The 25380-nt window shown below is 36.6% G+C and overlaps 1 protein-coding gene across 3 annotated transcripts in view; it reads left to right on the plus strand.

The window, feature by feature from the left end:
• Positions 1 to 3622: 3622 nt before the first annotated feature.
• elfn1b (extracellular leucine-rich repeat and fibronectin type III domain containing 1b) overlaps positions 3623 to 25380 on the plus strand; it is a 136574-nt gene continuing 114816 nt past the window's right edge. For all 3 annotated transcript variants that reach the window (XM_048197808.1, XM_048197807.1, XM_048197809.1), the window contains exon 1: positions 3623 to 3958. The gene's annotated coding sequence lies outside the window, so the exon portion shown is untranslated. The remainder of the gene's footprint in view (positions 3959 to 25380) is intronic.

The raw sequence follows: 25380 nt of genomic DNA on the forward strand, positions 1-25380 counted from the left end.
ACATGCACAAGGCTGCTAGGGTTATAAATTTCTCCAGCTGTTCTTCAGAAGTAGACATTTATGACTTGAATTGATAAACTATCAGCATTTCCGTTTTGAACTCAACACATTTTAAGGACGTTGTGTTCCTGACTGAATGAGATCCATGAAGGAGTCATCACTCATTTAGATGTATGAATGTGTTCGTTTAAAAATAGGTAAGCAATCGTGAGTTTAAGTCTATAATCCAAACGATGTTTGAGCATGAGCCAAAAGCACACATTTTGGGAAGTTCTCTTATAGCCAACAGCCACATTTGAAACTCCTGTCACCTTTTGATGACCTTTCAAAGTAATTATTTGATAGTGAGGACTGGTTGCCGTCTGCACCAAACTTGATCTACAATCGCAAATAAAAGTGAAAAACTGATGCCCTTGGGGACAAAAGTTATATAAAAATAGTTTAAAACATTTTCTAGATTACAATGAGAAGGCTCTGTAAAACTCCAGGAATCCAACTTTTATTGGTTTCTTAAACATTTTATGAGACTTGGTTAGAGGTGAATTGCCGTATTGAAGATGGTAATGCAGCAATAAAATACATTTCTTAAAATGATGTTCTCTGATGCTCTAAACCTCCCTTAACGGAGACATTTAGCAGCAGTCTCACTAACACCACTATTCCTGCTGTTGTTTTTGAGGTGTTGAAGAGAGTGTCGGTCAGTCTGAACACTGTGTTACAGAGGGAACAGCTCATCATTTACACTTAAGAGGCGTCCAATGTCACTATCAAACTTCAGAGCATTTCACACCATGCATAACATAAGGTTTCATGTGTTTTTGTTTTCTTACCCTGAGTAAAGGCTACTTGGGTTAAGAAGCATTTCGTTGTGATGCTGTCAGTACAGTGAGAAACAGTGTGACGCCATGTTTTGGTGAGTTGTTTTCCAACAGACAGCAAATCATAAACAAAACAAGTTGTTAAAATATTAATGTGCTTTGTACAGTGAGCAAAAGTCAATATGAAACTGTTCACAACCCTTTTCACTTCTATTGTCGTGCATATCCAAGTATATTCACAGAGACAAAATATATTTTCAACATTATGAATGATTGATATTTGTAGGGAAGGAAAAATAAGAAGACTAAAAGATTACAAACAACAACCTGTTTTTGTTTTTTCAGAATAATGTCTACCAGTGAAACAACACACACAAATATGACTATACATGTAATTCAAAATGAGATTATTCAAAATAAGACTAGGGTCAATTTCGATTTCATGTTGAATTAAAAAGTCAAACAGTGACAGCTTATGAGTTGAAGGGAGATGAGTGATGAAGAGAGTTCAAGTTCTTTAGTGGCATCAATGAAGAACCTTTAACATCCATGGGAACATTTTATTACACAAAAGATTCTTTATAGTGGAAAAAGGTTCATAGATCATTGAAATGTTCTTTAAAAATAGTTCTTTTAAGAACTGAAAGGTTCTTTGGGGGAATCCAAAATGGTTATTCTATGAAATCAACAAAGGCCCGGTTTCACAGACAGGGCTTAGTCTAAGCCAGGATTAGGCATTAGATCAATTAGAGTATTGAAATAGCTTTTATAAACATACACTAGAAAATAACCTTACTGGTGTGCATCTTGAGACAAAACAATGGCACTGACATATTTTAAGATATGTCAGTGCAAGTTACTTTCAGTTAAAACAGCCCAAAAATGGACTTTAGTCTTGGATTAGTTTAAGCCTTGTCTTTGAAACCAGGTGGAAGAGTATAATACTTTACAAATTAAAGGATTAGTTCACTTTAAAATGACTTTACTCACCCTCAAGCCATCCTAGGTGTATATGACTTTCTTCTTTCTGATGAACACAATCAGAGTTATATTAATAAATATCCTGACGCATCCAAGCTTTATAATGGTATTGAACAGGACCAATGAATATGAAGCTCAAGAAAGTGCATCCATCCATTATAAACGTATTCCACACAACACCGGGGAGTAAATAAATGCCTTCTGAAATGAAGCAATGCGTTTGTGTAAGAAAACTATCCATATTAAAGGATTAGTTCACTTTCAAATCAAAATTTCCTGATAATTTCCTCACCCCCATGTCATCCAAGATGACCATGTCCAAAAAAAAAAAAAGGTTTTTGATGAAAACATTCCAGGGTTTTTCTCCATATAGTGGACTTCAATGGACCCCAAATGGTTGAAGGTCAAAATTACAGTTTCAGTGCAGCTTCAAAGCATTCTACATGATCCCAGATGAGAAATAAGGGTCTTATCTAGAGAAACCATCACTCATTTTCTAAAAAAAAAAAAAAAATCATATACATTTTAACCATAAATGCTCATCTTGAACTAGTTCTCTTCTTCTTCTCTATTTGAATTCTGGCAGTGTAGACACTGCTAAGTGTATTACTGCCCTCAACAGGTCAAAGTTTGAACTAATTGTTATATACTTACACTAGCATATTGTACATGACAATTTAGTTATACTTTGACCTGTGGAAAGCAGTGATACACTTAACAGCGTCTACACTGCCGTAATTCAAATATAGAAGAAGATAGCTAGTTCAAGATGAGCATTTATTGTTAAAACATATTTTTTTTTTTTTTTTAAGAAAATGAGCGATGGTTTCTCTAGATAAGACCCCTATTCCTCGTCTGGTATCGCGTAGAATGCTTTGAAGTTGCACTGAAACTGTAATTTTGACCTTCAACCGTTTGGGCTCCATTGAAGTCCACTATATGGAGAAAAAATCCTGGAATGTTTTCATCAAAAACCTTAATTTCTTTTCAACTGAAGAAAGAAAGACATGAACATCTTGGATGACATGGGGGTGAGTAAATTTCAGGAAAATTTAATTTGAAAGTAAACTAATCCTTTAACAAGATATAAAGTAAAATATCTAACTTCCGCCAGACTGCCTTCCATATTCAACTTACGGAGAAAGTGTAACGCCTCTCGCAGTTCAAAATGCTTACGCTACAAAAACAATGCAACTTACGTCAGTTGAATGCAGAAGGTGTAGGATGTAGCGTAAGTGTTTTGAACCACGAGAGGCGTTATACTTTCTTTGTAAGTTGAATAAGTAAGGCAGTCTGGCAGAAGCTAGATTTTACTTCATAACTTGTTAAATATGTATATTTTTATTACACAAACACATCACTTTGCTTCAGAAGGCCATTATTAACCCCCCGGAGCCGTGTGGAGTACGTTTATAATGGATGGATGCACTTTCTTCAGCTGCATACTCGTTGGTTATAAAGTGCGTCAGGATATTTATTAATATGATTGTGTTCATCAGAAAGAAGAAAGTCATATACACCTAGGATGGCTTGAGGGTGAGTAAAGCTTGGGCTAATTTTCATTTGAAAGTGAACTAATCCTTTAAAGCATGAACAATGTAGCTAATTATGGAACAAGATGAAAAATTATTTGGGTTAACAATTCTTTAATAGGAAAAACCGCAAATAATACCACAATAATCTAATTCCCCCACAAATGGGAATAATAACAACCTGTCAATCACCCCTACCTCCTCACACACACACACACACACACACACACACACACACACACACACACACACACACACACACACACACACAACTCCTTGTATGTATGTGTGTGTCTGACAGCATCTGACTGGTTGCTGCTCAGTCCACCGCTTGGTGGTGACTGGTGAGAAGTATAGACACTCTGGCTCAGAGCGGGATAAACACGGGACGAAGGTGGAAAAAATACGAACTCTCCATCACGCTTTAGACTCGAATTAATCACCGTGTGCTCATTCGGACCAGGAGATTTGTAGCTGCCGCAGTGGCTTGTTCCAGCAGCGGGCATTTGCTGCTTGATGCCCGGACTCGTCCGCAGTGCTGGATTTTGCAGTTCTGAAGTGAATGAGATCTACAGACCAACACTCTCTCATCATAAAACCATGACAGAAGGCTTGTCATCTTAAAAGGTAAGGCTTCAAGTTGCATTAAATAAGAGGCGATAAACATTCACTTTAGTCTAGTCAACTCAACTCTATGTGTCAATAGCGCAGTGGGCATTTGTATTGATATTCACTCATCGATTACACATCTGCTTCATTGGATTCGGCGCACCGGTCATAGGTAGCTCGTGAGGGTATGTGTTCCCCTGTTCTGTGAGAAACATTTCGGCTATCTACCTGTACCAAGGCCGTCTTATGCCGAAGGGCATGGAGAAATTAGTATTCAGAGTTGGGCTACTCCTTTGCGACTGCTTCCGATCCAAGTGAGACCACCGAGCCTATCGATACAGCGCTGTCTCATGCGATACAAATGAGATTTTAAGCAAGCGACAAATGTAGGACATATAAAATAAAACGAGTGCTATGGGGGGAAAAAAGTAAAAGCTGTTGTTCACTAAATTGGCCGTTCAGACAGTTCGCGTTCAAAAGCAGCAAGACGGAGTGCAACGAGATGGAACGGTTCGCATGTGTTTTGAAGTTTAACTGTTTTTAACTTGACAACGCCGTCTTAAGACGCAACGCTCATGGCGCATGGCAGTGAGACGCGACGTAACGGCCAAAGATTCGTCTGACGCATGTATCCATACAAGTTACCTTGTTGCGAATGATCGGTTTGGAGGTTCTAATCAAGGCTTTAACCTCATTCCTCAGGGCTCTCAATCAAAACAAATTGTTGAGGGGTCTTACAGAATAGCCTACATAAACTAGTTTAATTGTAGACTATATATTACATAAGAACATTTTTAATAACGTTATCAAACAACTTTTCAAATACTAAAATTGTAGCATTTTCCGAAAAATGGAGTCTTGCCAACAGAAATTGCGTTCACCTAGGCTGTACCCATAGCAACAGTACACCGTTCAGTGAGAATCAATAGGCTATTTGACGTATACATCGGGAAAATTTAGACAAAGGTCTTTAATTATTTATCTCTTTACCTCAGGATTAGCAAAGCACAGGTAGCCTACAGTATATCACAAAAACCATTTAAGCGTAAAAAAATAGTTTTGGAGGCTACGTCAGTCACCTCAAAACATTGAACCCCGTAATTAGAATTAATGCAACTGTATAATTCGCACACTAGCGCAGATGGAACGGAGGAACTCACATGCGAACGTTCTTTAAGAACGCAATGGCGCAAGCTCTCTCAGAAGAGTGAAATCAATACACAGCAAAGCTTTTCAGAACGCTGGACAGAGCTCTCTGTCGAGTCTGCCCTGCACTGAATGGAACTGGCTTACTTGTCAATGGTATCACACTAAAAGAAAAAGAATGATGACCTGGAGTTTTGAATGAAGGTAAGTTATCTTACAATCTCAAAACGGCCATGAAATCAAATTGGCTTTGGGTATGTATGGAAAAATATGTTTTGAGTTGAGACCTTGCAAAGGCTCTTTGTTTTTGTGATTCATTTTCCTGTGGCGAGTCATGGGGACTCAGGAGACCATAAAAACTGAACCCTATAGCCTAATTCTGAGCGACTCGAGAACTGGCTATTCGTTTTAATGAGCTATACATGTTGGGTTCGTTCGCAGCTTCTGCAAATGTCCACTTGTCCAGTTCGTGAAGTCATGCTGCTTACTTTGAAAACATACAAAGATTTTGTTGTCTAGCATTCAGGTATCTGAGCTTTACACTTTTATGCATTCCTGTCTGCTAGGATAGTACCTTTACTTATTTTGGTAATTTGTTCACATTTATGATTTGTCTAAAAGCAGGCAGCAATATCCAGCATGTTCCAAATATTCCTTCAATCCAATTCATTTAAAAAAAAAAAAAAAAAAAATCAATAATAGATGGAATGAAATGTAATGCCCAGATGTAATGCAAATGTGGGAACCTCATAGAGATCAAAGATCCTGTCTCTAAACGAATACACTCTCTCTCCCTCATGCACTTTATACTACTTTTCTTGCCCATTCTCATCAGATTCAGAAGGCTGCCCTACTTGCATTCATGAGAGGTGATTTTTGGGAGAAGGGCTTAAACTGGTAGCCGGAGTGTCTGACAATACGAGTTCTCTTTGATGGTCAGAAGACCAGCAAAATGGAAGGCTTAGTCAGTTTAGCTCAGACAGTTTGAACTTGCAGCATAATGATGACTAGGTGTGTTTGTATGCCATCACATGACTTGGCTATACTGTAGTCTAAAGCAGAGATCTATTTTGGCTTGGCGAAAGTAACTCATTTTGTTACCCGAAAATGAAAATCATCATTTACCCGCCCTCAAGTCCTTCTAACTCAAATGCATTTCTTTCTTCTGTGGAACACAAAAGAAGATGATGGGTTTCAGTGTATTTCATAAAAATAAATTAAATTATATATATATTTTTTGTTTGTTTGTTTTTTTTGAAAGCGATTGAGAAGCTAGTCATATTCAAGCATTTACATGCTTAGTTTTTTCCAATTCATCAGATTTTATCAGGTCTACACCACCCCTTTCAATCGAAATTTAATTTGGATTGAGCTCAATTGAATCGATTGATGTGAATGCGGATTATTTGGGAGGATGCAAACATGGCTATTGCATTTTTAAACACTTTACGGTAACACTTTACAATAAGGTGTCATTTGCTAACATTAATTAATGCGTTAGATAACATTCACTTACAATGACCAATGTATTTTTAAAGCCTTTATTAAACTTTGTTAGCGTTAGTAAGTAAAAATCTAATCGTTCATTGTTTGTTCATGTTGATTTACACTACATTAACATTTTGTTAACAAATACAACTTTGGATTTTAAAAATGTAGGCTATTAGTAAATGTTGAAATTACCATAAACTAGGATTAATAAATGCCGTAGAAGTATTGTTCATTGTTAGTTTGTGTTAACTAATGTTAACAAATTAAACCTTTTTGTAGTAAGTGTTACCAAAATATCTTCTCCGAAGTTGAGTAAATGATGGTGGAATTTCACCACCATCATTTTCAGGTTTACTGTCCATTTAAGAAAGAATATGGAGGTGAATCATTTGTAATTTGTAAGTTTAGAATAGTAAAAATGGATGAAAATGAACATGAAATTTCCAGTCTTCACACTTGACAGTGAAATCCCGCTTCTTAAGCATCAAATATATCCCTGTTAACAGTGACTGTGTCACATCACGCGGCATTTTGCGTTCACCGTGGACAGAAAAATTGCCTGTCACTGGAAACTTGTCGCATCACGCCTATTTAGGACACGTGTCAGTTGGGATGCCGTGAAGTATCATATCATCTGCCTTTACAAATATTGAGTCTCAACAGTGCCACCTGCAGCATCATTAAACTCTCATCCCTCTCTAAATGTGATTAGAGCCTTTAAAAAGGCAAGGCGGCATGCTATCGAAGATGTAGCGTTGCTATGGTTGTCTTGACTTTGATCGACGTGTTGGTGTGTGACACTGGACACGCGCTCATTACCAGCTCCACGCATCAAACGGCACCTTGCATCTCGCTAGGCTCCGAGCTCATAAAAGAGTGTATTCCCCAGCTCACTGCTGAGCTTGTTAGAGTCACTTTCAGATTGTGATGACAGACGCGCTATGTAATCAAGAAGTTATTGCTCAGCGTCAGCGTGGCCCTCACTTATCATACATACTGATAACAGAAATCAAACCTCTCACGTCAATCTCCAGGCAATTGGGCATTGACCTAGCCTATCACACTTTCAAGGATATGAAAAGCTGTGGTGTATTCATTGTACATCCGTGACATTATGACCCCTTATGTCTCACTGCGTATTGGGTCAATATCTCCTGACATTTCCTTGGATTAATGCGCAACAAATCAACACAGAACAGAGGTCTACCACACTTACGTCACCCAGACCAGGACACAGTCTTGGGGAAAGCGATTAATACCGTGCCCACCTTTTGACCTACTTACATAGTTATGAATATTTTAGACACTTTTATGCATGCAAATTGGCTGTAGGTGGGAAAAAAAACTGTGTTATAATTTAACAGAGACATGACTTGTTAAGTACCTTTTGCTTGTCAAAGAGAAATTAAGTGGCTTTCAAAGAAAAAAGATCAGATTTTTTTTATCAGAGGAATAATTCTAGCCAAACAGCCATTGTTGCCTAGTATGTTGAAATACCTTGTGTAAATGCTACAACACTAAAGAAATCAATCCAGGATCAGGATCAAAAACATGGCAGCACGTGGCAACATTTCTACTATATGACATTACTTTGTTTCTTGAACGTTTTACAACACTTTTGTTGGGTATTTTTTTTATTAAAAGGAATTAAATAATTAAAAGATTAAAAGGAATTTAAGGGAATAACAAAAATGAAATAATAATGTTAAAAGTTCCAGGTGTGTTGTAGTTATTAAGTAATCAATTCAAGCTATTTGAAAATTAAATATATATATATATATATATATATATATATATATATATATATAAAACAGTCATTAAATATTAAAGGTTTAGCTACCTCAATGCTAAAATGAAGGTTCGCATTGGAATACGCACTCATCTTCTGTGAACAGTAAGCCCCGCCTTCTTTGATTTGATTGGCCAGCTCGCTCATTCTGACAGTGATGAGCGCTGTTAGACCGCTGAGGCAGACCAGCCTAAACATGTAACTTTTAAAACTTTTTTTTGTCATCCTAACAACAAACAGAGCGGTGCATAATGGAGTACATCAGAAAAGCATCCATAATATCAAATATTCAGGCCATTTCTAATTATTGGGGAGGACTTGTCCCCCTCAATGTCTATGGTGGTTATGGCTCTGGTAAAGTTAGTTTTTCCATTGAGCCTTGGTTGAAAAAAGTTTTTCAAATAATAATATATTATCTTTTTCATTTTATGCACAAACTTAATGTATATTAATTATCAGCAATATTTAACCAGATCCCAAAACTAATCTAAATCTTTAGCAAAGTAAGGGTCTAATAAAAGTGCATTCAAATCATATCGATATTCACAATGTTTATTAATTTTATATCTCGGTAAAAAAAACATTGCAAATATATTGTCAATAATTTTTAAATATCACTCAGGCCTAGCAGCACAGAAAACTGTTAACATTTCTATTCATCTCAATTAATTTTTATTTTGTTAATACTCTTATAATAGTCTTATGTTGTTAACAGTTTGTTGAATTACTTTTGAATGTAAGCATGTTTTTTTGCCAGCATGTTGTGGTTCCAGAATCTACCAGTAGGGGCAAACTGCCTAAGCTCAGCAGACAAACCTTGATCTCCTGGGTCAAACTGTGTAGTTTTGAAATGTCACAGCATATATTCTGAGTCATTTTATACCACTCAATTCTCTCTATGGTCTTTTGACTGCTTATAATGTAGGATCCTCTGCAGGACTATGTACCATCGATGTATGCTACTAGGACCATGTGGTTCATGTCAGCTGTTAAGTCAATGATGAAGTATGATCTCATTAAGGTTGTCACGGTATTGGATGCAGTCCATTCTCTTCCTTCACCTTGAGGTCCTAATTCACACACTAACAATGATGTGTCTCCACCGCCCTCGGTGAGGGTCTTTTGAAAGTCATAACGGATAACGTACAGAGAAGATGGAGAGTCAGAACGTCATCCATTAATCAGACAAACCTGTCAGTCGGACCCCCAAGGTTTCGCAGAAGCTAGCGGAAATCCACATGCGCTCAGCTCCGATGTCAAGAAGACTCTTTTACTGAGTTCTTCTTTAATGATGAAAGTGTGTGTACGTGTCAGGGCCGGGGCTTTCAGGTTCTTTTGCCGTTTCCTCTCTTTGTTCTTACTTCCGCACGTCTTAAGCCTGTTTTTCTGTTCCGCACCAGTTCTTTAACCCAGGAGATCTGCCACAGAGTGTCTAATTGAGGATCTTTCGGCGCAGTCTTGGCCAATTAAAGCTAGTGCAGTTAGCGCAGAGTGCCGAAATGCAGTGAGGCAAATCTGCGTAAGATGAATGGCTCTTATTCTTAATCCTGTCATTAGTGAAGATCTATTCTTCGCCTTTGGGTTTTTAATAACCAAAGGCATAGAACCTCTTTGCCTAGCCTACCAGCATCTACCACACATCCCCTTGAGCACATCCACAATGCTGCCGCTCCACTTGTTTTTAACCTCCGGAAATTCTGTCAAGAATTTAATTAAAGACACTGTTATAGAATTAAAGTGTTGCCAATGGCCTGCCCACTTTAGTCTTTCAGTCTTGCATGATTAGAACTTTGCAATTGCCATGTTTCCCAGGGTTAGAAGCCTAGAATAGCATGCCTTGTTTATTTTAGCTACTTGTCCTGGTAATTTTCATTAAAGGGATAATTCACCCAAAAATGAAAACTCTGTCATCATGTACTTACCCTCAAGTTGTTGCGAACATGTTTGATATTTTGAAATAGTGTTTTTTTTTGTCCATGCAGTGAAAGTCCAGTGTTATTTGGAATCTAGCATTCATCAAATTATCTTCTTTTGTGTTTCACAAAGGAAAGAAAGTTATACAGGTTTGGAATGACATGAGGGTGGGTAAAGGCCCATTCATACCAATGTTAGAGTCCACATCAATGAAGAATAAAATTCTATTTATTATAACCGCATAATAAAGTTTTGTTGTCTGTCGCTTTAAATGCTCAAGCTCTTTGAAGTCGGGTGAATTCTGATTGGCTGTCAATGTTTTTATCGTTCATCAGCTGGAAAAAAAAATTGTTCTGAAAGTGATTCCAACAATATTGTTCGTTATCAGTGTGGACTTTCCTATTCTTATAGAATTAGAAAGATGATTGAAATCTGAAAAGTCTCTGTGAATGGCACTTAAATGATGACAATTCACATTTTTTGGTGAACTATCCCTTTAACAAGACCTGAGTTTTATAGTTACTTGGGAAAGTAATTGTTAAATGTAATTGGTGCTTGCTTGTCACAATTATCGATCTGATCGTAATTATTATATAAGCTCAATTATTTGAGATAATTGTGCAGTTCAAATTTTAATCACAATTTGCCATCAAAATGGGAAATTATATTGCAGTTATATTATAAACAACTATTTATGTATTATTAATTAATATTAATAATTGCGTATTAATGAAGTATTATTAATTTTCACAGAGTTAAAGTAAATCATATGGGCCTATTTTTATTATATATTTTATTATGATTCCAAATAAAAAAATAGGCTTACACTGTAAATGACATGAACAATACAGAATAAAATTGCAAATCCCAATGATTTTTATGACAATTTATTGTCAGTACTAAATTCATAATCATGACAGGCTTAGGTGTTTGCTAAGGCAAATATTACAATTGCTCTTATATACTATTGCTTACATTTCTTGCATAACTCATCCACCAGTTATGCTACGGACATGAATGAAATCTCAAATCTTGCGGCATGTTGATGAGTTTTATTAGACATATGATTTTCACATAGCAGAAGAAAAAAAAATACATATTGTAGGTATGACCCAGAGAATTGTAGCTATAGCATAGCAACAACCTGGCAAAGACCAATAAAATGAAAGATCTAGATGTAAATGTACAAAATGCTAGTGAAACAGACTTTTGACCAGTCAGTCATTACACAGAAGCTTTACTCCAACTTTAAAGAGATTATAAGAGGAAAAAGAAAATGTTCCTTCAACCCAGTTGTGTGGACCAGCTTAGAAAATTGGATACACCTGAATGCTTTACGTCTCAAGAGAAGTCATGTCTGGTCATCTTCCTTGACTTCTCTGACTTTGTACAGCTTCTCTAACTCAGGCTGCTCTGAAAAGCAGTTTTCATACACCAAGTGTTTTTTGCTAGTTTCAGCCCAACGCAGTTATCATTTCCACATGCTGCACCACGTTGTTTAAATAAGAAATGCATTTGCGCCCGTTTGTGCGCCCATAGGTTTGCCTGGAAAATCCAGCCTCACCACTGTACCGGTGGATGATTCTGGTCGGCCATTGAATCAATTAGATTTCTAGGGCGGAGCAAATCCGAGCAAACAGGAAGCGGAGTAAACCAATCAGAGAAGGGCGGATATGACGTTAGCAAAGCGACAAGAGAGTCAACAGCGAAAAGTAAATAATTAATATGTTTTTGGTCATTTAAAACTGAATTCACAGCTGAATAGAACAAACTCTCGGGTCTTCCGTGCCTAATCTTTGTTGATATTGAAGGGGCTTTCGCCGCACTAGAGTGACGCTGTTTGCGTCACTGAAATAAACAAATCTGATTGCACGGTACGGTTTGGAGTTGACTCGAATCGAGACGGAGGGCGGACTGACCAGACTGATATATCTTGTAGAAGATATATCAGTCTGGCCTTGCCAGGCAACCCATAGGTCTGAAAATGAGGTGTGTTCGGGCGCATTGTTGGCGCATTGCTATTTTGAGGAAACTGAAAACGACTGCATATTGAATGAGCAGATCCGTTTCCTTGCTAGAGAAGCGTTCAGTTTTTCAGCTTGCAAATTCCGCCATGGCACGAGCGCAACTGTATTTTAAAGGGAATGGGAGATGAGACTCTGATTGGTTTATTGCAAGTTACGCCCAAAACACACCCATTACTCATTAAGAGAATAGGGACAACCCTTTTAGACCATGCACCGGGCATGCCGACCATTTTTCCCGTCGATAAACTAGCAAAAGTGAATTTGGATACTCCCTAAGTGCACTTGCACCGTTCGCTTTAGACCATGTGCTTAGATCGTTGAAATAAATAGCTCATTAGCTATGTGAATAAAAGCCTAATTTCAATCGGTTCATAATATGAAGTGATCGTGGACTAAACCGCTCAATTCATATGGATTAGTTTTACAATCTCTTTATGAACTTTTTGAAGCGTCAAAGTGGTAGTTGCGTGGAGTGTCAATGGAGGGACAGAACTCTCAGTTTTCATCAAAAAAGATCTTCATTTGTGTTCCGAAGATGAACGAAAGTCGGGTTTTTGAACGACATGAGAGTGAGTAACTAATGACAGAATTTTCATTTATGGGTTAACTATCCCTTTAAATGTTTGCTTTGTATTGCAAATTGAACAAAGTATTAAGCAAAGGAGCTTCAATAAAGGTGTTTTATGAGTTAAAGTATAAGTTATGGCCAAAGATTAGCAGGTTGCATGTTTGCTGAGGTAAACAAGAAAATTTGAAAGAAAGGCTGCAGTGTTGCTCTTGGCACAAGCTGGGATGTTCTCAGACCAGCTGTCCCTGCCACCAATCTAGCTGTAGTCATTATAAAAGAAAATTATGAAACCTGGAGACAGATCAGCAGGAAGTTGCAATATCTGCCGCGACCTGCACATTAACACCATGGCCTGTTAAGCACAGATAAGACAGAAGCACTCAGCAAACTTCCCCCAGTAGCGCTCCACCATCAGTGTTTTGTTTCCCTTGAACACTTCAATTTTGTAGAGTAAAGATGGGGCTACGAACGCTGAGATTATATCACACAAAAAGCACACAAACTAGGACTGTGACTAATAGAAATTTTCACATTGGCATGTATGGAGACCAGCATCAATGGTGTACTCTAATTGGACTAAAGTTTACTGCCTCAGAGCCTTTACGGGAAGCATTTTTCTCATTCTAATGGCGGAGATCCGTGAGCCTGAAGGCTCTTTTCAAGGCTGTTTTTGCAAATGCTATTTGTGATGTTGGGGAAGATGAGAGAAATTGTTTCAAATATCTAATTTAAAACATAGTTTTTTATGTATCCATGTTGGTTTGATACATTCTGAAAAATATATAAATAAATTAAATAAATATAAAATACAGAAATATATATGATGAGATAATAATGAGATTTTTATCCATATAAAATGATCATTTGAATATGAATAACTGTAATAGATCTAACCTTACATTTAATGTAATTTTACAGTAAAATACTGTTAAATTTACAGTTTTTTGAAGTCATTGTATAATATACATTGAAAACCTGTAAAATGACATTCCCAGAATTCCCTGCATAACGTGTTTTTGTTGAAATTAGGGCTTTATGTTACATCTAATGTTGTTAAATTAATGTTTATTGCATTATTACCACAGCAGCATTTTTTGCATTTTTAGAATATTCAGTCTGAAAATAAGTGTTGTCATTGACTGTAAGTATATTACTCATAACTAAACAGGTGCAGTAACTTTTTGTATTCTTTTTGCCCTAAACAATAGTACACTGTCATGTCTTCTATGATTTTTTTGATCTGCTTTACCAGAAGACTTGATGAAAATCTGAATAACTTTATAATTTCATTTACATCATGAAAATGAACCTTCAGTGACCTCATTTATTTACTTTTTTCTTTTCTTTCCTTTTTTTACATTTTTTTTTTTATGTTTCACAGCATGAGGTCAGAGAGGTGTGCCTTAGCCTCCGGCACTAGCTAATTAAAAAATACGTGTGGTAATGACTCATCATGCTCAGAGAGCGTAGTCTCTTGAGTCTCATTCCTCTCCGATGTCTTATTCAGGCCAATGACAGCAGGATTCATTCTGAATATTAATAACCAATAGGAAAATAAGTGATGTAATGTTTTAAGTGGAACATGTTTGGATGAAAACTCTGACATCAATAGAAAAGATAGTATTCAGACCCTTCAGAACAAATATTTTGTTTCATTTTACTGAAATAAAAACTAAATTCCAATGATGTGATATTTTTAAGATCTGAAACTTAAATTAAAAATAAAGTTATTACTTAAAGTGTTTGTTCTCTTAAAGTACAATTCTCTAAACAAAATAACTACCACATTTTTGGAAAACAACCTCCAAAATCAGTGGCGGTTTTCAGATTTTAGCTGATGGGGCTCAGAGGAATATTTCCTGCCTTAAGTGAGACAGTTTGAGTCACAAATTCAAATCTTGCTGACAACTGACAACTTTGTAAAATAAACATTAAAATTGCATCTGGTTGCAGCTGTGGCACAGAATCCATTGCTCACGACATACATACGATATAAAACACAGCTCGGGGAGACTCGGTCTGGCATGGGACATGTCCTGTTCCCATTCTCTCTCTCTTCCTCCCTCCACCTTCCTGTCAGCTCTCCACTGACCTATATAATAAAAACTTTCAACAGGGCACCAGTCACTTTGAAAGCGCAACAAAGTTCAGTAACTTGAGAACAAAGGTAGATCAAACTGCTAACCATTATCAAGAGTTCTGTTGTATCGGAGGTTTATGCAAATATGCCATTATTCCAGAAATAGTATAAAGAAGAAATTCTTCTGGCAAGAAAGTCCTCCCTTTCAGTCGACTTAAGAAAGCTATTGCTTCACATACCAAAAATATGCAAATAACATTTTTGGAAGATTTGATCTAGGGATGAAACTTTTAGCCAATTTTGTCATAATTTTGTTATTAAGACAAAAAGGTTTACAGATTTTAGTTTTTCCCTTTCAAGTAGATAGGAGCTTTACTTGTGCAACTGGATGAACACTATAAACACTATATCCTTTATTTGCAGTGGTTGCATCATGCTTTTCATCAGGACATCCTGTTAAAGTAGAAAGAAGAAAAGATGGTGCAAAAAAACGAATAACTACTGCAAAAGAAGTTTCATGTGAAGGTTCTTCTATCATCACAAACACAAAGCCAAATTAGAATCAGAGTGGATCAATAACAAAAAGTTTGAATGAATTAATTAATTAATTAATGTGTTACAATGGTTTACTCTAAGCTGTGATCTCAGTCCAGCAGACAATCTGTGGCACTATTTGAAAACTGCACTCTGCAAGCATGTGAAGCTGGTACCTGTCCCAGAAGACCACTAAATAGTAATACAGAAAAACAGCATAAGCAAACATTTCAAAGCAAAAATGTTATTCTTTTTAAATGATAAATATATTATTCAAAATGAAGCATTGTGAGCTAATTTGATTGTAAAGACCATTGGTGGCAATAATTCTACTGTATGTTCTACTTGAAAGTGAAAGTGACATATGAAGGCCAAGTATGGTAACCCCAATGCTATCTCATGACCAATTCATACGTATTTTATGAGGTGGTTAATTCGTACGAATTTATATGACCTCACTCATATGAATTCATACTATTTGTCTAAACCCCAGTGACGGGTAGTTTTAGGGGCAGGTAATTCGTGCGAATTCTTACAAATTTGGCAACTTGTAAAATACGTACGTTTTAGCAAAAAACGTACGACTTCGTACGAGTGAGGTCATACGAATCCGTATGAATTAGCCACCTCGTAAAATACATACGAATTGCCATGAGATCAGGTTACCCATGGGTTACCCATACTCGGAATTTGTCCTCTGCATTTAACCCATCCAAGTTAGTGAACACACAGAGCAAACTGTGGACACACCCAGATCAGTGGGCAGTCATTTTTGCTGAAGCGCCCAGGGAGAGATTGGGGGGTTAGGTGCCTTGCTCAAGGGAACCTCAGTTATTTCCTGCCGGTAATGAGAATCGAACCTGCAACCTTTGGGTTACCAATCTGATTCTCTAACCATTAGCCAATGATCATGATCATGGTTCTGTGATCTGCTTAGGCTTACAATGCTTTTGGGAAGCAGAGCCCAGGGCTTTTCTCACTTGAAATATAGTTAACCCTGGCATTGTAAACCCCGGGTAAACAGAATCCTACATTATCCTACAAATGCTTCACTTTTCACACTGCTCATAATTTACCCGGTGTTAATTTTAAGCTGACGTTTCACATTCCTGAACCCTGGGTTAACATTTGCATATTTGCGGCATCAGTGTCATTGATTGGACGAATGCTCTAGCGTTGCGTATCCTCATATTATATATTGCAGACTGTACTATCAAGTTTTTTTTCTGAATGGACTTTTCAGACTATAAATGTAAGAGTGAAATGGTCTCTTCATTCCAATTGAAGTGTTTTCCATCACCATTTGACATTTTTCCTCTCAAACGTTAATACTACACACAGAGTTTCTGTTACTGTCCAAAACACGTGAACATGAGGCACGCAATTGGTTGTCAGTTGCATTCGAACACCGCATAATTTCATACTGATGTTTGGCACTGCTATGCGGGGTTAAAGAGTTAGTTCACCCAAAAATGAAAATTATGTCATTAATGACGGATGTCCTAATCGCCAAAAACAACCACGGCGACGTAAAAGTGCATTACCAGTGCAGACAGATGAAAGGATTCAATGGAATCAGTTCAATGGAATCAATTCAATGGAATCAATTCAATGGAAAGGATTCCAGAAGAGAAGACAATGATGAATAAAGTCGTATTTTTTGTTATTTTTGACCAAAATGTATTTTCGATGCTTCAACAAATTCTAACTAACCCTCTGATGTCACATGGACTACTTTGATGATGTTTTTATCACCTTTCTGGACATGGACAGTCTACCGTACAAACATTTTCAATGGAGGGACAGAAAGCTCTCAGACTAAATCTAAAATATCTTAAACTGTGTTCCGAAGATGAACGGTCTTACGGTCTTACGGGTTTGGAACGATATGATGAAGATCATTTTCATTTTTGGGTGAACTAACCCTTTAACACCACAAAAGCAAAGCTAACCCACTCTGAAGCAGGGTTTCATAACCCCGGGTTAAAAATGGGTGCTAACCTTGCTTCTAAATTGCAAGTGTGAAACGTTTTTTTTTATTTTTTTATCAGGGGTTAAAAGCGGGGTTTAGAACAAAGATAACTCAGATAGTTCCACCAAAAATGAAAAATTCTGTCATCATTTACTCACCCTCAAGTTGTTCCAAACCTGTATGAATTCTTCCTTCTGCTGAACGCAAAAGAAGATATTTTGAAGATTGTTGGTAACCAAACAGTTAATGGGCCCCATTGACTTCCATAGTGTTTTCCCCATACTATGGAAATCAGTGGGGCCCATCAACTGTTTGTTTACCCATATTTTTCAAAATATCTTCTTTTGTGTTCAGTAGAAGAAAGAAATTCATACAGGTAAAAGATGACAGAATTTTCATTGTTTGGTGAACTATTCCTTAAGCATAGTGTTAAAAGCCCTTACGTGGGATCAATTTTTTGTCAACAATGTTGTGTTATATATATATCTGTCATATTAAAATAATTAATTTTCAGTTTTAGCTCTCAGTATGTTGATATAAACAATATCACAGAGATTACAATCTTCACACCAGAACTGCTAAACAGGTTTAATACTTTGGCAAACTTTACAGCATCTCGAAAATGTTAATTCCCTCTGTATGCCGTGTTATGATGTAATTGCCTCTTCTCTAGACTATATTTATTGCTTTATTCTCTCCACTTACATAATACATTTGCGTTAAAACTTACAAGTGCTTCTTGATGAACACTTGTAAGGATGTTGAGCCATCACTAGACCACATCTGAGCACAGGACAAAAAAAATCAATTACTTTTAAAAACCACTCATAGCAAGTTAGTCAGATTGAGGATAAATATAGAACATCAGACGAGGTGAACACGAGCATCTCTTAGACTGTTAGAGCAGGTAAATGTAATTAAGATAAATGCAGGCTTTGTGTAGCGGCAGATATTTCCCCCGTGGCCAAGGAGAAAGGGAGCGAGTTCGTGACTGAGAGAGAGTTTGCTTTTCAAAGACGCAACTGGGAAAAGGATTGGCAAGGACACAAAGTTTTGATACATTACTGTACAAATGTTCGCACAGTAAAACCAATAATGAAACCATTACTGCAGTGTTTGGTTACATATAACAATGGAGACACCATTAGCGCTTTGTATCGGGTTGGCTTTAATGTTTTCTGACAGCCATATAACTGGTCATTACTGTAACTGACAGTATTTGCTTTCCATAGCCATAGTTTGCCATCGCAGACTGCATAAGTGGGTGTTTGGATGTGTGTGCATCTGTCTGCATTTCAACAAATATAATTACTGGGAAGATGTTATTTCTGACACACTCCATAGCTCTTGTTCTTACAAAACTTTCTCAAAAGAACCAGTCGTTGTATGAAATGTTTTTCAACATTTTTTTTTTTTTTTTTATACTAACCAAGGCTGCAATTATTTGATCTAAAATACAGTAGCAACAGTAATAATGAGAAATTTAATGACAATTTTGGCAAAGTCCAGTCTTCAGTGTCACATGATCCTTCAGAAATCATTCTTATATATTATCGATATTTTTATAGATTTGGAAAACAGTGCTGCTTAATATTTTTGTAGAAACTATGATACTTTTTTGTTGAAAAGAGAACAGAATTATTTGAATAAATCTACTGTAACATTATAAATGTTTACAGTTTTGATCAATTTAATGCGTCCTTGCTGAAAAAGAAAATAATTTCATTAATTAAAAGTATTAATTTAATTTAAAAATCTTATTGACCCCAAACTTTGGAACAGTTGTGTATATTTAGTGAAATTATTGTGCAAATGCTGCCTAAATGTCCCCAAAATAGGACACAAAGAAAAGTAATTTCTTCACCCTACTTCCTGCTTCAGTTCTGTAGAATGTAAATTGCTACACTGTACACTGATAAAATGTTTTTTTGGAGCTATTTCTACCTGATGCAAAGAACAACTCTTATCATATGCACCTACTGTAAATGAGAATCCTGTTGTAGATACAACTTGTAACTGTGCCAAGCAGTAGCAGACTTTGCAGTTTTCTTGCCACAAAAATAAATTTTGAGGTTGAAGTGGATTTTAATAAAACATGTAAAAGAGTATGAATGTCTTCAAGGGAAACGGAGAAAGAAAAAGGGATGATTTCCCTTTCAAAGTACATGTTATAAAAAGTTTAAAAAGAGCTTACAGCATCTAGCACAATCTAAACAGGCCATGCAAACCAGCCAAACTTGACCGCTTGGTTACACAAATAAAAGTCATTGTTAAGGATCAGGTCAGGTAGAAATAGCTCCTTAAAGACAATGGCACATTTTCTCAATGTACAGTGTAGTAACGTACATTCTATAGAACTGAAGCAGCAAGTAGGGCAAAGAAACTGCAAAGTCTGTTACTGCTTGGCACAATTACAAGTTAAGTTGTATCTACAACTGGTTTCTCATTTAGGTGCATACAGGGCCTAAAATTAACACCCGCCGAGCGCCAAATGCGAGTAAAACGAGTGTTGGCAAGGATATGAAACTGTGTCAGATGGCCGGTAACGTTTTTATGAATTCTAACAATGCAATGTTGTGAGAACATGAACGTGAACGACGCTCTGTACAGCTGACAGTCAGTGCTGCATCATCACGAAAGTTTAAAGGATTAGTTCACTTCTGAATTAAAATTTCCTGATAATTTACTCACCCCCATGTCATCCATAATGTTCATGTCTTTCTTTCTTCAGTTAAAAAGAAATTAAGGTTTTTGAGGATTTCTCTTCATATAGTGGAATTCAGTGGGGTACAACAGATGGCAAAAGCGCTCTACACGATCCCAGATGAGAAATAAGGGTCTTGTCTAGCGAAATCGGTCATTTTCTTAAAAAAAAAAAAATAATAATAATTATATACTTTTTAACCACAAGTGCTCATCTTGCTATGCTCTGCGATCCGCACACATGACGTAATCATGTTAGAAAGGTCACACGTGACATAGGTGAAAGTACTGATCCAGTGTCTACAAATCAAATGCTCTTTACGAAAAAAAAAAAGGTAAAACAATGATGTCGGACGATTTTAAAGTTGGAGGAGAAAATGAAATGGAGTTTTTCTCCCTACTGCGGTACTTCTGCCTACGTCACGGGTGATCTTTCTAACGTAATGTGTGGCGGATCGCAGAGCAGTGCAAGATGAGCATTTGTGGTTAAAAGCATATAAATTTTTTTTTTTTAGAAACTGAACAATTGTTTCACTAGATAAGACCTTTATTCCTCAGCTGGGATCGTGTGGAGCCCTTTGAAGCTGCACTGAAACTGACATTTGGACCTTCAACCCGTTGGTAACTGTTTAAGTCCACTATATGGAGAAAAATCCTGGAGTTTTCCTCAAACACCTTTATTTCTTTTCGACTGAAGAAAGAAAGACATGAACATCTTAGAAGACATGAGAGTAAGTAAATTATCAGCGAATTTTAATTCTGAAGTAAACCAATCCTTTAAGCCTTTCCACTGTAAATATTCAAGCACTTGAACACACTATATATGGGTAGGTCAACATCCGAAACATTCGAAGGGCGCGCCCTGAAATCCACGTCGCAGACAGCATGCAAATTCTAAGTTGAACTCTCTTTCATGCCTTCCTGTGCTTGAACAGACAGATTCACACAAAATTATGTTAATAAATGCCTGTCTCAGCAAGTAATAGTCAGTTATGTCTTCAGTTGAGAAAGAAAATGCATGATTCGTGCATGCACTCGGTCTTAAAGGGTTAGTTCACCCAAAAATAAAATATCTGTCATTATTTACTCACCCTCATGTTCTACACCTGTAAGACTTTTGTTCATCTTCAGAACACAAATTAAGATATTTTGATGAAATCCAAGAAGTTACCACATTCAAAGACCAGAAAAGTAGTAAAAACATTGTTAAAGTAGTAAACATGACTGCAAGGGTTCAACCTTAATATTATTAAAGCTGCAGTCCGCAACTTTTTTTGTGTAAAAAATGTACAAAAATTATATAATGAGAATATACAACATGAATCCATTTTCCAAACCGTGTTTTTTGTCTTATCCTGAATCATTATGGTACACTTATAATAAGTGTTTATATTTGGACTATTTCAGACCGGACTGGTAGGACCCGCCGCAGAGTATCACAGTAACAGTGTGACTCGCCATAGACATACACGGAGAAAAGTAGCTCCGGCTAGAATGTTCCTCCGCAAGACGCGTGCAGTTCTGTTTATTAACCGCTAGAGGGCCAAAAATCGCGGACAGCTGCTTTAAGCATCGAGAATACCTTTTGTGCACAAAAACAAAACAAAAGTAATGTCTTTATTCAACAAATTAGTCTCTCCCCTGTCATTCTGGCACTCTATTTACGTTGCAGAGCTTCCAGGTTCTACGTCAGTAATTTCTTTGCTTTCAATGGAGAATAAAATATCCTCTCGGATTTCATCAAAATATCTTAATTTTATGTTTCAAAGATGAAAGAAGGTCTTATGGGTGTGGGACGACATGAGGTGGAGTAATTAATGACAGAAATTTCATTTTTGGGTGAACTAACCCCTTAAAGTGACAGCATCCTAATAATCCTGCTGCTGTCTGTACACTCTAAAAAATGCTGGGTTAAAAACAACCCAAGTTGGGTTGAAAATGGACAAACCCAGCGATTGGGTTGTTTTAACCCAGCGGTTGGGTTAAATGTTTGCCCAACCTGCTGGGTAGTTTTATTTAAACCAACTATTGTTTAAAAATTGTTATATGGCTAGCTTAAAATGAACCCAAAATAGTTGGGAAATTAAAAACCAGATGCAATTAGAGGCAACAATAATAGACAAAAGGTGAATGTTTATTAATAAGCTTTAATATTTTATTAATATAAATTTAATAGTTTAATAGTTTATTAATATAAATTTATGAATAAGCAATTTAATAAATGTTTATTGTTTGTCAATTGCTGGGTTTGTCCATTTTCAACCCAACTTGGGTTGTTTTTAACCCAACATTTTTTAGAGTGATATATGTTTCAAAGATGAAAGAAGGTCTTACGGGTGTGGGACGACATGAGGTGGAGTAATTAATAACAGAAATTTCATTTTTGGGTGAACTAACCCCTTAAAGTGACAGCATCCTAATAATCCTGCTGCTGTCTGTATTTTTAATGTTAACCCAACAACAAAAGGGGGAAAAATTCACTCACTGCACAGTGTTATTTATTTGATTAGACTACTTTATTACATGTTTGTACCTGAAAACTACTGCTAGACCTGCATGAAAAGCACTGTTTATTTAATTTGTATCTTTGTTGCATTGTATTTATTTGTGCTATTGCTTATAATTTGATCATTTGTTCTTATTTTATTACTGACTGTTTACTTGTGTTTAAAAATGTAGGCTAGTAAAATTATATTAATTAAGCTAGTACTTTTAGCTGTGGTAAAATATTGGTTTTCTAAAACTGCTGTTTTTGTTTCATGGCTGGTAAAAAATCGTTTTTGCCGGTAAATTTTCTTAAGTCACTGGCCATTGGCAGGTGTAGCAAAAAGTTAGTTTTAGGCCCTGGGTGCATATGATCAGACTTCTTCTTTGGCACATAATCCAAATAGATCCTTTTTGTCCAACAAATTGGGCAAGTTACATAATGTTTATAATGAACATACGTGACACACACACACACACACACACACACACACACACACACAAAAACATAATTTCAGTTTTGCCAGGCCTTTCCATTGCTATCCCTTCCTGTTGGTTCCTAAATAGGAGGAAAAGAGCCGAGAATACAAGATTTAAATCATTTATTCTGCATCTGTCTGTATCTGTCTCTGATTATCAAACCCCTCCATTCATAATTAAAGGCATAAAAAAAAAATTCCAAGTAGTCGACCGCAGGGAAACAAGGCCTCCTGTTGCCATAGAAACAAACTGCATCGGAAAACTTCAGAGGGCGTGCAAGCGTTTGGGAGAGTGTATGTGTCTGTGATGGTGAGAAAGAAAAAGATAGGGCAAGAAAGATAGAGAGAGAGAGAGAAACCCCTGGGAAAGAGTGCTGCTGATTAAGTTTTCTCCTCTAGTATGTGTGTGTATGTGCTGGCATGTGCATGTGTTAGCATAAGTGACAAAGTCACTTTTGAAGTTCTGTGCAATTTGGTGGAGGGTCTTGCCTTGAGAAACACTTTTTTGGCCCTGCTGCTAAAATTCTCCTTTTTATACGTTTAAAGCAAACTAAGGACTAGACCAGTGTACCAGTTTTCAAGGTTTTGCTTGGCTCTCTTACTTTAAGACTATATTCCATTTATAGAGTAAGAAAATGTTTCAAATGACTAAAGTCTATCATCTGACATTGTATGACTCACTCAGACACTTTTATTGTACAGCCATCCGCTAGACTTAATTGACATCCCCCACCGGCCAATAGGTGTGGAGTGCTGTATAGCGTGTGGGTGGTATTCTCCAATCAGATATTGTGTGTTCGGAACAGATAGTGTCAGCAGCATCAGGCCATCACAGAAGTGCATGAGTGTGTGCAATACAAATGACATCTTACTGTACGAACCTCAAAGGCGTTCCTTTGCAGAGAGACAGTGCAATCCCAGTGTAAGCCCAAACTTTTTAATTTTTAATGGCATGGTTATAATTGCACCCTGTCATAGTGTTGTCTATAGGTACTGAATGCTGGTGTTCAGTAGTCCCTAATGTGCTCAGAATGGGAATGAGTGCTGCAGTGCAGGCATGCAATGAACAAACATTATAGGGTGCTCGGAACATTACTATTGCTCATAGGGTTTGCAATTTGAACAAACCCTTAAATTTGTTCTGCATGTTGAGGAGAGGCGTGATTACAATTCTAAGCAATCAGACTTATGGTTTTTATTTTGTGCACCATAAAACAAGCAAAAAAAATCCCTTAGATTTCATTCAAGGAGGTACTTGAGCCAGAATATCATAGAGACTTGGGCTTGGATCAGTAAGCAACCACCTACATTAGCAACCAATCAGAGTGCAACTATGTTTACATGACACCGATGTACTAAAAACTGGAAAGTTTTTCCTTTGTTTTTTTGTGTGTGTACAGATGACAACGTTGGTAAAACAATTCCCGTTCAAAAGGAACGACTAAAACGCTGTGTTATACATGCCAGGCCAGTAGATGGTGATGTCACTTTGTAAAGAAACACTACGCGCCTATGGACTGAACACGTAATACGCGTGCGCATGACATCACCGTTTTCACAAATTCATTTTTTTGTTGTTTACATGGAGACAATAGCTATGTTACCATCCAAAGTTGCAAATTTAACTTGTGAGCATATTTGGAATATCGCATAAAACATTTGCGAATAAAGCAGCAGAGTCGAAGAGAACAAAATCGGCACTTCCTGATAAACTGGCGCTAAATATAACTAAGAAAAATGAAAGTAGAAGAAACTATATAATAATTTTTGTATATAATAAATTACTTGAGCCTCAGATCGTGCAGATGAAACACAAAAGAAGATATTTTGAAGAATTTTGGTAACCAGAGAGGTAGCAATTGAATTCCATAGTATTTTTTTCCTACTATGGAAGTTGATGGCTACCGTCTACGGAAGAGGATTAGGGCCAAGCAATAATAAAAAAATAAAACCATCTCGAGATTAAAGTTGTTAAATTTCGAGAAAAAACTCGTAAAATTTCAAGAAAAAAGTCGAGATAAAATGTTGAGAATAAACTAGTTAAATTATGAGAAAAAAGTCGTTAAATTACGAGAACAAATTTGTTCAATTATGAGAAAAATGTCGTTAAATTTTGAGAAAAAAGTCTAGATAAAATGTTGAGAATAAAGTCATTAAATTATGAGAAAAAAGTTGTTAAATTACGAGAACAAATTCGTTAAATTACGAATTTGTTCTAATAATTTAACGACTTTTTTCTCGTAATTTAATGAC

This window comes from Megalobrama amblycephala, linkage group LG7, assembly GCF_018812025.1.
Source record: "Megalobrama amblycephala isolate DHTTF-2021 linkage group LG7, ASM1881202v1, whole genome shotgun sequence".
Classification (NCBI taxonomy): Eukaryota; Metazoa; Chordata; class Actinopteri; order Cypriniformes; family Xenocyprididae; genus Megalobrama; species Megalobrama amblycephala.